This window comes from Macrotis lagotis, chromosome 1 (genome assembly GCF_037893015.1).
Source record: "Macrotis lagotis isolate mMagLag1 chromosome 1, bilby.v1.9.chrom.fasta, whole genome shotgun sequence".
NCBI lineage: Eukaryota > Metazoa > Chordata > Mammalia > Peramelemorphia > Peramelidae > Macrotis > Macrotis lagotis.
Genome location: NC_133658.1, coordinates 529,461,117 through 529,474,346, shown reverse-complemented (window position 1 = coordinate 529,474,346; position 13,230 = coordinate 529,461,117). Strand labels below are relative to the sequence as shown.

General features: G+C 31.8%; 1 protein-coding gene across 1 annotated transcript in view; it reads left to right on the top strand.

Annotated features, from left to right (window-relative positions):
- Positions 1-13,230, top strand: part of IL1RAPL1 (interleukin 1 receptor accessory protein like 1) — a 1,500,378-nt gene that overhangs the window by 1,179,514 nt on the left and 307,634 nt on the right. The window lies entirely within an intron of this gene.

The window sequence follows — 13,230 nt, the reverse complement described above, 5'->3', positions numbered from 1 at the left end:
ATTGTCAGATTAAAATTATTTTAGTTTTTATTTTTATTTTAGGGATTACTGTGTCTATATACACTTTATATTTTGCTTAGCAAAAAATCCTTTGGTATTATGGGCAGATTTGAAAATTAAACAATTTATATAAATTTTTTATGTATTTTATGATGTAATTGGAAAGTTTTTTGTATTTGTAGAGATATGAAATTCAATAACTATACCTTCAAACATTACTTATATAAATGTCATCGAATTTGAAATTAGAATCACATTTGAGAATTCATTACTCTGGTTTCTGAATGAGAGTGGTGGTCTTACCCAATATGACATAATAAAAAGATCTTGGTGGTGGTCTTAAGATCAATGATGGAATTAGAATATAAAAATTATGCATTAACAAAATACATTAAATTTAAAGGAGAAATCTTATGTAAAATTTATTGAAGTCCATGCTAAAGCATATTTCTATGGCACAAGATTCTCATTTCATTTTTGAAATTTGTGTGTTTTAGTCACATTTCATATAAATATGAGGTATTAAAGCTAGTTGGAAGCTTCTGTGTAACTCTGATGAGATTATGTTAGAACTCTGATCAACACAAAGATTTAGTTGTCATATCAAACTGTCCAAATGGGTTTTCATTATTTGTTGTTGCTGCCATTGTTACTTTGTAACAATTACTTGATGGCTATTTTCCAAAAAAAAAATGTGTATCAATTTCTAGAAATAACCGTGTGCAGAGTTATGTTAGTACTTGGAAAAGTCCTTTCTCAATTAATGGTGCAAATTTAGCATTGTCCAAATTGGTGTTTCCTGAGTCTTGCCATTTATAATACTCTGGCAAAAATGAAAATTATTTTAATATTTTTGACATTGCAATCAAAAGAATATTATGATTTATCAATATATTAATTGTATTTTTTGTTTCTCAGTGTAGAATGTGATGTTATATTTTACTCAATATTTCATAAAGAGAGATGGAGGGCAGCAAGGTGGTGCAGTGAATAGAGCACCGTCCCAGAGTCAGGAAGATCTGAGTTCAAATCCAGCCTCAAATACTTAATAATTATACCAAGCTGTGTGGCCTTGGGCAAGTCACTTAACCCATTGCCTTGCCAAAAAAAAAAACCTAAAAAAAAGAGAGATGAAGAATTTGTCAAATATTTATGAATAGAAATCATATTACTCAAAACTAGTGATGAGTAAAAAAGCAAGTTAGAAAGGAGAAAATCTCATATGCACATTTAAAATATGACAACAGTTCCATGAATTATTTATTAAGAAACATATCAAAAAGAATGTAAATACTATATAAAATTTCATTAACTAGTGTAACTCAGACTAGAGATTAACTTATTTTAAAACTTAGCTCTTTATAACTTTATAAGACAATTTACTTGTCTTTGAAAAAGAACAGATGTAGTTAACAAATTCATTGTGTGTGTTGCTAGAAACATATTCACCCAACACTTGATTTAATACTTTTCTGGTAAATTATTAAAGTTCTCAGATTAGTTGATTAGGAAAGGATTAGTTAAATATGAGATAGTAACTACACCTGAGATTTCATTGTTACAGGCAACTCCTGGTAACAAAAGTCCTTCTACCAATTCAATTCACTACCGTTCCTATGATTTATAGTCTCCCAGAGTTACCTGTATCACCATTAGGTTCAGTGACTTGCTCAGGATTACACAGCTAACCACTATTAGAGTTGGAATTTATAGCAACAAGGGCAACATTTTTAGCACCTGCCTTCAAATCCAACTCTTTATCCACTATTCCATGTTACCTCTTTGATTATTAACTTTGATTATTAAGTTAAATTATTTTTTATTTGCATGTTTTTAAAAGATATTAGGTGGCACAGTTGAAAGAATACTGGAATTGAAGTCAGAAAGGTCTAAATTCAAAATCTGCCAGCTGTATGACTTTCAGCAAGTCACTTAACCTGTTTGCCTAAGTTATCCCAATTGTAAAATTGGGGATAATAAGAATGCTTATCTTCCAGTGTTGTGTTGTGAAGATCAAATGAGATAATATTTGAAAGTATATTTAGCATAGTCCCGGGTACATTGTAAGCACTATATAAATACTATTTTATTATTTTTTATTAGTAGTTATTAATATAGCCAATGGAGACCAAACTACCTCTGCAAAGTAAATATGTACCACTTCCAGAGTTTAAAAAAAACTGTCAGTTTTAGTAGGGCCAAGGAAATTGAATTGCTAAAGTATGGGAATAACTCAATAAACAATTACCAATAGAATGAAATTTAAAAGTAAATTTAGCTATATGCATTTATATACATCCCAATCATATATGTATAGTTTATAAAGAACCTACTTTTGGGTTGTCCTGTATTACACATTCAACTATACAACTATACACACACACACACACACACACACACACACACACACACACACACAAACATACACAGACAAACAGAAATTCAATTAAATTTGTGTGCTAGTACTTAAGTTAGTTGAAGTGTAGATCACAAGTAACACTTGTTCTCACTCTGCTATTGAGTCTGTTATTCTGTAGTTTCACAATTTTATCTCTGAGCTCATTCACTACATTCAAAGTTCATCTAGGCATTAGGATGGAGGATAATTCTGTATCCAACTGAATTTAGCTGTAAATCAACTCTTTTATAATTGTTGAACACTGACTTTGGATTCAGAAGGATGGGAGTTTGAATCCAGCCCCAGATGCTTGCTACTTACTAGCTGTGTGACCATGGGAAAGTCTTTTAACCTTGATTGCCTCATATCCATTGCTATCTCCAGTCTTACTGATTTATATCTGGCCACCGGACCTAGATGGCTCTGGAGTTAGTGAGGCTGGTGACTTAGCACAGCACCCCCCCCCCCCCAAATCCAATTCATGTGCTTGTCATGGCATCACCTCCTTGATGTCATGGTCTTCTTCAAAAAATTAAGGACTGACATTATTATTATGAATAAAAAGTAACTGGCTTGTGTTGAGTTAAAATGTCATGTTCCCTTCTGAACTTCATGCATATTATTGTGAAAATTTTTTTTCCAATGTAGAACTCCACAGTACTAAAGAAATTTGGAGCTGTTTTTCTCCATTCCCTTCCTTTTCCCTCTTCTCTTTTCCCTCACACTGGAAATGTTACCTATCCTTTTTAGATCTCATGACCTTTGTTCTTCATATTTAGTTTTTCAACCTAAAGAGAAAAACAACCAAAAGAAGTCCTTTACTTTTATCTAGGACAATCATTCCTTTAAACCCTGAATTTTGCCTCCTTTTTCTCAATAATCAATTCAACAGACATTCATTAAACACCTACTATGTGGAAATCAAATATGATAGAAATGAGGAACGTAAAAAAGATAAAACATTTTTGAACTCAGAAAACTGGATTTAGTAACAGAAAATACCAGGATGTGAGAACATAAGATCACATCAAGCCCCTGTAATACAACATAAAATACGTACATTATTGTTTAAAAGATTGAAAGATCTCTTCTCCCTGAAAGGAAGAATTTTCTTGGAAGCAACATTTGAGGTGAACTTTGAAGGATAAATAGACTATCAAAAAGTAGAAATGGTAAGGTGAGCAGTTGCTAAGAGCAGTTAGCAAAGTCATCGAGGTGGGAAAAGCATGAAAAATTGGGAGTGCTCCAACTTAACTATGTTGTAAAGCAAGCCAAGTTCTGTGTGTGAGAGAAAACTGACGAGATAGGCTGAAGCTAGAGGTTTTAAAGCTCACAAATTTGGAATATATCTCATAGCCAGGGACAAATTTTAAGCCATATAGTATTTGATGATAGTTATAAATATTTCAGATTAATCTATCTGGCAAGCAGAATGTAAAATGAATTAAAGGAGGGCAGACTTCAGGTAGAGACTAATTAGCAGGTTATTGGTATGCCATGCTGAAGGTTTTGATGGCATGAATAATAGGGAATGAGCCAAGTGGTTAGCAGACTGGAAGCAGTTATAGAATATCTTTTTATGATTCGGTCTTTTTTCCAAAGCACTTAATTATGCATCTTTCAGAAGCCAGCTACCTACCCTCGTGCACTTCAGGAATTGTTTTAGTCACATTCCACATTTGCTCAAAAGTTAGGATCAGTGACCAGACCCCTAGTATACCATTTTATGTGTGTGTGTATGTGTGTGTGTGTGTGTGTTCATTTTCGTTTGTGTTTTTTCACAACATTGTTAATATAAAAATATGTTTTCTAAGATTACTCATGCATAATCTATAGCAAATTGTTTATAGTTTCAGGGAGAAAGGAAGGGAAAGAGGTGGAGAAAGAATTTGGAACTCAAAATAAAAAAATGAATGTGAAAATTATTTTATGTTTTTATTATTCAAAAAAGAAATACTTTAATGAAGGAAAGGAAAAGGTTTAGAGAATGTTGTTTGTACTGTGCTAGTAAACCTAAGTGGAAATGTTCAGTTAAACAGATCTGGAGTTTGAGAGATAGGAAGGAATTTTAAGATATGTTGAGGTGTAGTGTGTTTTGTGTGTATATGAGTGTGTGTGTGTGTGTGTGTGTGTGTGTGTGTGTGTGTGTGTGCATGAAATTCTGTCTCTACATTCTCACTCTTGTTAATCTTATCCATATTTGGATGATTTCACTTATCATTCAGGCATTATTTGTATAAAAGTGATAGATGAAACCAACAGTCTAGAGGAGATTATAGAGATAGGGGAAAATATAGGGCAAAGGATAGACCTTTTGGGAATTCCAATATTCACTTAATAATTACCTGTATGACCTTGAGCAAGTTACTCAATCCCAATGCCTTGCAAAAATGCAAATTATTTGAGGGCAGGAACAGTTTTATTTTTGTCCATAGCTACTGATCTTTTTCAGTACCTAGAAAATGATAGGTTCTTATTGATTTATTAAATAGTACTCAGAAAAATTCACAAATATACAATTTCATACAATTAACCCTTTCAAGTCTAAATAATTGGTCTTCAATGAATTACTGTGGTTTTAAAAAGTATAAAATGGTAGCAAGCTGTTTGATAATGAGACTTTCCAAATTTATCTACAATAATTATCAGATAACAAGTACGTATATAATTCATTGAATAATCCAAATATGATTTTTTTCTAACTTTCTAGGGACTGCTAGAACTGAAGCCCAAAGTCATTAACAGCACCACAATACTAAAGTAGAGATAGATTTCAGGAGAAGCATTAGACAATATCAAAACACTGTTCTCAGATTAGACCAAAAAAAGTAAAATTAGAAAGTATAAAATTATCTTTTTTATAAATCCAACGTATCTTTTTATAAAAAAATGAGTTATTTTTAGACTGAGATAAACTGGAAAAATTCACAAACATATATCAATTTCATTTAATGAACTATTTGTTCATAATCAATTTTGCTCATCAATATCAAAACCTTAGCATAAAGGAGAGTGTTCTCAAAATGAATGAGTAGATGACTTCTTATATAATGAATTTCTTTTCACTTAAAGTATTCCATTGAAGCTTAATCTTCTATCAGGAAGGTTGTAAAATGGATTCTTGTTTTGGAAAGGAGTGAATAAGATGAACTTCATATTCTTTCCTATTTGAAGATTCTATGAATGAAAGAAAATAAATTCAGAATATCATTTATTATTTTTAACGGTTAAAATATGATTGGACTTCTAAACACTAGTAGTCCTTTTTTCATATATTTGGAATTGCACGATGGTAGAATGTCTGTTTTTTCTTTATATTTTAGTCTTTGATTAAAAAATAAATTCCATTGACACCAGCACATGTACAGGAATAGAAGTATTTTAAACAAATAACACTTAAACTGACTATTCTATTTCATTTTGTCAATATGTTTATATGAAATATACATATAATATGTATATATATATACATATATATATATATACATATATATATATATATATATATATATATATTTAACATCTAAAATGCAGTTACATAGTGTAAGTACTCAATCTCATGCCAGGGATAGATAGTCCTTAAGAGCTATGAATTTCCACACTTTAATGACTTTGAATTTACCTGAGACACTAAAAGTAAATCCCATACTTGCTAAATAAAAAAGTACAAGTATTCTTTCTAAATTAGTTTTTGCATTTCTTAAAAAAAATTCTGTGATTGGGCAGGTCACTTAACTCTGCTTGCCTCAGTTTTCTCATCTGTAAAATGAACTGAAGAAGGAAATAACAAACCATTTCAGTATTTTTACCAAGAAATCTCCAAAAGGAGTAACAAAGAATCAGACATGCCTGAAATGAATGAACAACATTAAATATTTTATAGCTATAGTGGTAGTGCTATGTATATGTGATAATGAAGCCTGGAAGTTTCTTTAAACTCTGCCACACATGCTTGAGTTAAAAATGGATTATTGTCTTGTGACTATTTATTGTTGGTCAGTCCTTCTTTGTGTCCAACTCTTTGTAACCCTGTGGACCATACCTTCTATGGGTTTCTTTTATTAAAGATACTGGAAGGGCATCTAGATGGTACAGTGGATAGAGCACCAGACCTGAAGTCAGGAGGACCTGTGTTCAAATCTGAGCTAAGACACTTAAATAATAACCTAGCTATGTGATCTTGGGTAAGTCACTTAACACCGTTGCCTTTTGAAACAAAAACAAGTAAACAAAAAAAGATACTGGAATGGTTTGCCATTTCCTTCACCAGTGGAGTAAGATAAAAAGAGGTAAAGTGATGTGTCCAATATAATAACATGTTTATATGTGAATAGTAAGTGTGTGAGGGTGTATTTGAATTCAGGTCTTTCTTTCTGTAAGTCCGGTATTCTAACCAATGAGATACATAGCTGCCTCCTAAGCAAATGTTAAATGACTTGACCAAGGTAACACAATTAGTAAATGTCTGAGACCAAATTTGAACAGACCAGATTTGAACTTGGGTCTTCCTGATTCCAGGCCCAGCTCTCTCTCCACTGGTCATCATCTAGATTCTCTGAAGTTCTATCTTTGTAAAATATGCTACTAAAGATTGCTTAATGTAGCCAGGAGGGCAGTTGACTTAGATATACCATAATTATGCTACTTACAACCATGTAACCAACGTTTTAACTTTCCATTGTTGCTAGATTCCAAATTATATCCACAAAGAACAGTGTTAGCCATACTGTTGCAACTTTGTTTTTCTCTTCTTACCATAGAATTATTTCATTCCTTTTACGATGTAACAGCAATTAGTCAAAATAAATACTCTAACTAAATAATAGTAGTAGGTGGCACTTACATATTACTTTAACATTTCTAAAATGTTTAATAAATATCTCAATTTATCCTCACAACAATGCTAGCAGTTATGTATTTTACTATTGCTATTTTACAGAAAAGGAAAATGAGGGAGTTAAGTGATTTGTCTATGGTCATATAACTAGTAAATATCTGAGGCAAGACTTGAACTCAGGTCTTCCTGACTCTGGATCCAATGCACTTTTTTACTTTTTCATCTGTCTCCTTATGTTCTTGATGGCAGGAAAATTGTTCACAAGCACTTTCATTTAGATCCTCTAATTATCCCAGCTGGTGGCATCCCTCCAAATCCAGAGCTCCTGGGACTACCTCAGGGCATCTTCAATTCATCAAATTGCTACTTGAACAGTCTTCTATCCCCACTCTTCATATTATTACATTCTACTTTATGTATTAACAATGGAAACTGATTTTTATTAATTTTATAAAAATAAGTATGTTACAATATAAGGAACATAATTTTCTCATCTTTCTGTAGGGCTATAATTTCTGAAACATATGGTCTCAGAGTACTCTAGATCATTAGATTTTTAATATTACTATAGCTCCTCGATTTATCATGTAAGATTAAATTTGAGACATTTTAACCCACGCTAGAGGAATAACACAAGGAGGCAATAGAATAAGTTTCCTACCAATTTCAGTTAAGGGAGAATTGAGGATAAAAGTTATTATTTATTAGGAGCAGAGGCATTTACCCTATTTTTCTATGATGAAAAGATATAATAAAATATAATATTGTGTGTAGCAAAAATATTCTTTCATCTCCCTTTCTCATCACTGGTCTCTATAGCTTCTAGATAATGTCTTAACACTATATACTTGCACAAGATTTTGGAGGAACTACTAGGATGGTTTTGCATCCCTACATATTTGGGCACAAATTTGAAGTTACATTCACTTCAAGAACTGATGAACCTTATTAAGATACGGAATTTCTATTTGCTATAAATATTAAACTAAGCAGTTAATGCTTGCAGTTTAGCTCTGATTGAAAAAAAATAATACAATTGGATCAACCAGACTCAGTCTCATCAGTATAAAAGTTCTATAGAAATTTAAGATTAAATTATAAAACTTTATCCAAATGTACTATCTTTTGTTTTTAATTGCCTTTGTGAAAGGGTGCTAGTACATTTACAGAAAAAGGATGGGAAACTTAAATTGAAAATTTTCTGTTTGAGAAATGAAAAATTGATAGAACTCATAATACAAGCTTTTGTTGTTGTTCAGTTGTGTTCAACTCTGTGACCCTATTTGGGATTTTCTTGGCAAAGACACTAGAGTGATTTGCCACTTTTTCTTCTGTCATCTAGGTACTAAGGACACAAATTAGAATCAATAAAAAAAATAAACCAAGATCATTCTTTAGGGGGAAACATGTTTATATGTGAATAATTCAGAGTTTCTGAGGGTAATAAATCTCAGCACTGTAGAACATAATGTAATCCTGTTAACTTTGCATCTGTTTAGTAGAATTATTGTATTTTTATTACTGTACTAATTTTATTCTGTAAGGTGGAGTTCTAAATTTACCATAATTTGAAGCAATCACAGAAGCCTAATTACTTCAGTTGAAACTATCAAACATATAAATTCGCTATGAATAAATGCTTAATCAATTTGATATTTAATATTTTATATATCAATGATATCCATATAATACACACAAAATTTCTTGTGTTTAGTTGAGAAGATCACAACATATCTCTTGGAAAACATATGTGTGTGTGTGTGTATGTGTGTGTGTGTGTGTGTGTGTGTGTATAAAAGGCAAACCAATCTAGAGTTATATATTTAAATGTTGCACAATCATAGTGATAGAGGAGATCTAAATCCTTTGAGTATTCTAGTTCAAGAGCTGAGTAAGCTCTTGAGTAGGAATCACTCTTGGGAGAAAAGAAAGGGTGTGAGAAAGTTTCTTTCTCCCCTACTCCCCCTGGTTATGTGACCATAGTGATATTCTGAATTTCAAATAATATTATACACATGCATATGTAAATGTAGGTATACATGTATGTACTATGTAAACCATGCCAAACTAGATAATTTTGAGATATTATTAATATCTTTGGGCTAAGCTGACTGAACCCTGCAAGAAATCATTTTGCAAACTGGAAAAATGTTCTATTGCTTAATTGATGTCTAAATCTAATACTTCATCTATTGAGTGTTCTTCAAACATTAATGCAGAAAACTTTCAGTAAAAATGATGGAATTTCATTTTATTTTCTATAAAAAAAAACTGAGAGTTTTAGATAGACAGATAAGTTCTTAAATGTCCTGACTCTTCCAGTAGTATTAAATTGTTTGGGGAAATTAAAAAAACAGCTATTCTGTTTATGAATAATGAATATATTATTGAGCTTGATTTCAGCAGTCAGCTTTTAGGCTCATTAAAAAATTGTATCAATGGGGTGGAGAAACAAATCAGAACTTTTTACCACATTAAACAATTTTAAAGCAACTAATATTAAAGATACTTTAGTTAGGTACTTCTAATATAATTTGTAAAAGTTATATTTTAAAAATTGTCATTTTTTATTTTCCATCAATGACAAATATTCATCCTACCTTTTCCCTTTAGAATACATTGCTGTAATCAAGAGTGTAGGTGTGTTATCATAATATAAAGTGGGACAGAAACCTCATGAATATTTAAATTGGAATAAATGGATATTGGATTTTGGAATAAATGGATACATTGGAATGAATTAACTTTTTTTCAGAAGTGAAATATAGCTATCTCTCATATACAAAATGAATTTAAATTAGGGAGGGGAACATAAATCTAATCAAATCAATGTTATAGGCTTGAATTTTGGTGACTATTTACCTGTATGGTATAATTAATTAAGGTTATTAATAAAATAATTTGAGATTAACTATCCATATACTTTTGCCTAAATTATATGCTGTCAAGCAAAAAGAAGAAATGGGAGATAGGGATTATACATGACATAGCTACATAATTCAATTTTTCATTTCTACAAAGACTAAACATCTTAAAGTCCAAGTTCATTTCACACAGGAAAGAAGGAAATATTTTACTTCAGCAACTGTTGTCCTAAGCCCATCAAGTAGAAGACATTCAATATGTAGTGTCTCTTCTGCAAAGTATTTCTTGATACCACTGTTCCTAAATTACCTGTGAGCTCCCTTGCTTGCATGACATTCTATTCACCAGAATGTCTGATCTACATAGAAATAAATTTTCATGAGACACTTCAATGCTTGAGAGACCTTTGAAAGTTGATATACTCCCTCCATTGATATAAATTCAAATTTGTCTATGATTTAGTAAATAATTTCCATAATTTTGTTTTTGGCCTCTCTGAATTTATCCAGGTTGATCTTGTCACTGTAAGTACTGTCTTTTGTAAGGTTCATAACCTTTACTATCTCATTTAATCAACTTATACTGATTATGGGGGAGGCTAGGTGGTGCAGTGGATAGAGCATTGGCCCTGGAATCAGGAGTACCTGAATTTAAATCCCACCTCAGACACTTAATAATTACCTAGTTGTGTGGTATTGGGCAAGTCACTTAACCCCATTTGCCTTGCAAAAACTTAAAAAAAAAAGAAACATATGCTGATTAAGTACTTGGAAGAATTGGCCAGGTAGCCAAGTGGATAAAGCCCTGGAGGTAGTAATCCTCAGTTTCTGACTCTCTTACCAGCTATGCAGCCTTGAGCAAGTTACTTAAATTCTTTCTGCCTCTGTTTTCTCCTCTATAAATTTAGAATGATAATAGTACTTATCTCCCAAGTACTTACCTCCCAAAAGGAGCTAGCTGTAAAGTTCTTTGCAAACTTTAAAATACTAAATAAATGCTGGTTATTATTATTACTTTATGTATGGCAGACCCTGTGCTAAACCTGGGGGATAAAAGTACAAAGAATAGAAAAACCCTTCCTCTTAAAGAGATTGTATTCTCAAGGGGAGAGATAACACATATTTAAATAGCAATTTAACAAATTTATATAAGAAGTGTAAAGATAATGAATCTAAATACATACTGGGTGGTTTGAAAGGGAGAACTGGGAAAAAAATTCATACAGAAGTACCTGAGCTGTAATCTTAAGAAGTGAGAGAGTCTCTGAAGCAGGAGTGAGGATAACTTGGAAAAAAATCTAAACATGCTTAACTTCCATTGCATAAGTTTTTCTTACAAATTTTATTAGCCTTTATGTGATGAGAAAGTATCATAGTAGGACGATAGCTAAGAACTATAATGTCATTCATGCTTAAGTAAATATGAGTTGACTGTTGGGGTATCCAAATCAGTAGTGATGTTAGGTAGCAAAATCCATTAATTATTGGACTCACATTAAAGAATGATAATTCCTCTGCCCAAACAGTTTTATTAAGTGTGCAAGTTAACAATTTCAGCAAAAGACTGAGGAAATAGGTATTTTCAAGTTGCATTACTTTCACTGGAGTGTTAAAAATGTATATTCCATTTAAAAAGAAGCAAATGGACTAGTTAGCATTAATAATCTATCCAATCCTCTAGTTATACCACATAGCCCTATCTAGGAACTACAACCATACCTTGGATGGGATTGGAAGGATCAGACCAGGAATTAATGATATAGGGTAATCCCAAATGAGGAACCTCCCTCTTCTAATGGAGTTTGGCATATTCTTTTCAAATTAGTCTGAGAGTTGCTAAGAACACAGAGACAACATGATATGCACAGGGTCAACCATTTCATATCAGAGAAAAAAAATTTTACATCCATTTTGTTACTCTGCCTCTCTATGACTGAATATCTCTCAACAGAATTGGTATAACATGTCGACATTTCATTAAATCCAAACTTTAAATGAATTCTTACCACTGATATTTCACACCATAAAGGTAAGAACAATGTCTTTGATTTCACCATGGATATATTCACAGAATCAAAACATTAACAATTCAATTTTGAAAGGGAGTTCAGAAGTCACGAATTCCAATGCATTTCTCTTTCAGAAATATATTATAAACCTGACTAGTAAGTAGTCAGTGTATCCTTTCCTTAAACATTTTCATTAAGTTGGAAATCTAGTGTCATAAAAGTAGCCCTTTACAATCCATGTAGAGATAAGATTTGTTGTTGTTACTCAGAAGATTTATTATATTAAGCCTAAATTTACCATGTTGCTTCTTCCTCAAATTTGTTTTCTGTTTTTCACTCTAGAATTAAACTAAGGTAGTCTAACTCTTCTTTCTAGTTAACATTCCTTCAGAACCTGAACAAAGGTATGACACTCATCATCCTAGATTTTCTTTTTTTTTCAGACTAAAGAACCCTTGGTTATATGACATGAATTTGAGAAATATCACTATAGTGTTTCTCCACTCTTTATGATGAGCAACTTTCTAATCTCTTTCCTAAATGTGTTGCCAAGAGTTAAGTAAAATATTCTATATGACTGACAAGGGTAGAATATAACAGGAATATCCTATTTGGTATCTCTAGAAACCATGCTTCACAATAGAATCTTACTTTGACTTTTCTGAGTTACATAGTAAACAGTTGAATCATACTGAGCTTGCAATCCCTTAAAGTCTCCAAATAGTTTTTCATTTACCATTGAACTATACTGCTCTTGGTCTTCTGTAACTTTTTCATCATACCACTAGAAATCTCATCATGGGGAAATTTTATCACCCTGAATGATCAAAAAATCCTTGGTACTCATATCTCATTAGTAACCTTTGTAAGGAAGAGACATGAACTCAAAAACTTCCATTTATGGAGGAATGTCAAGGGAACATTCTCATTTCACAACTATCTACAGTCCTTTGTGATTTCTTTGTTTTTCCAAACTGGAACTCTCTTTTTTATATACCTAAATTTTTCTTTGCATGTCATGTTTTAATCTGTGAATTTTGCAGGTTTGTGAAATAAATCCTGGGCTATCTCAACTCCAGGGCTAGTCAAGAATTCTTTCAGTTTCATAAAATCTATCAATCT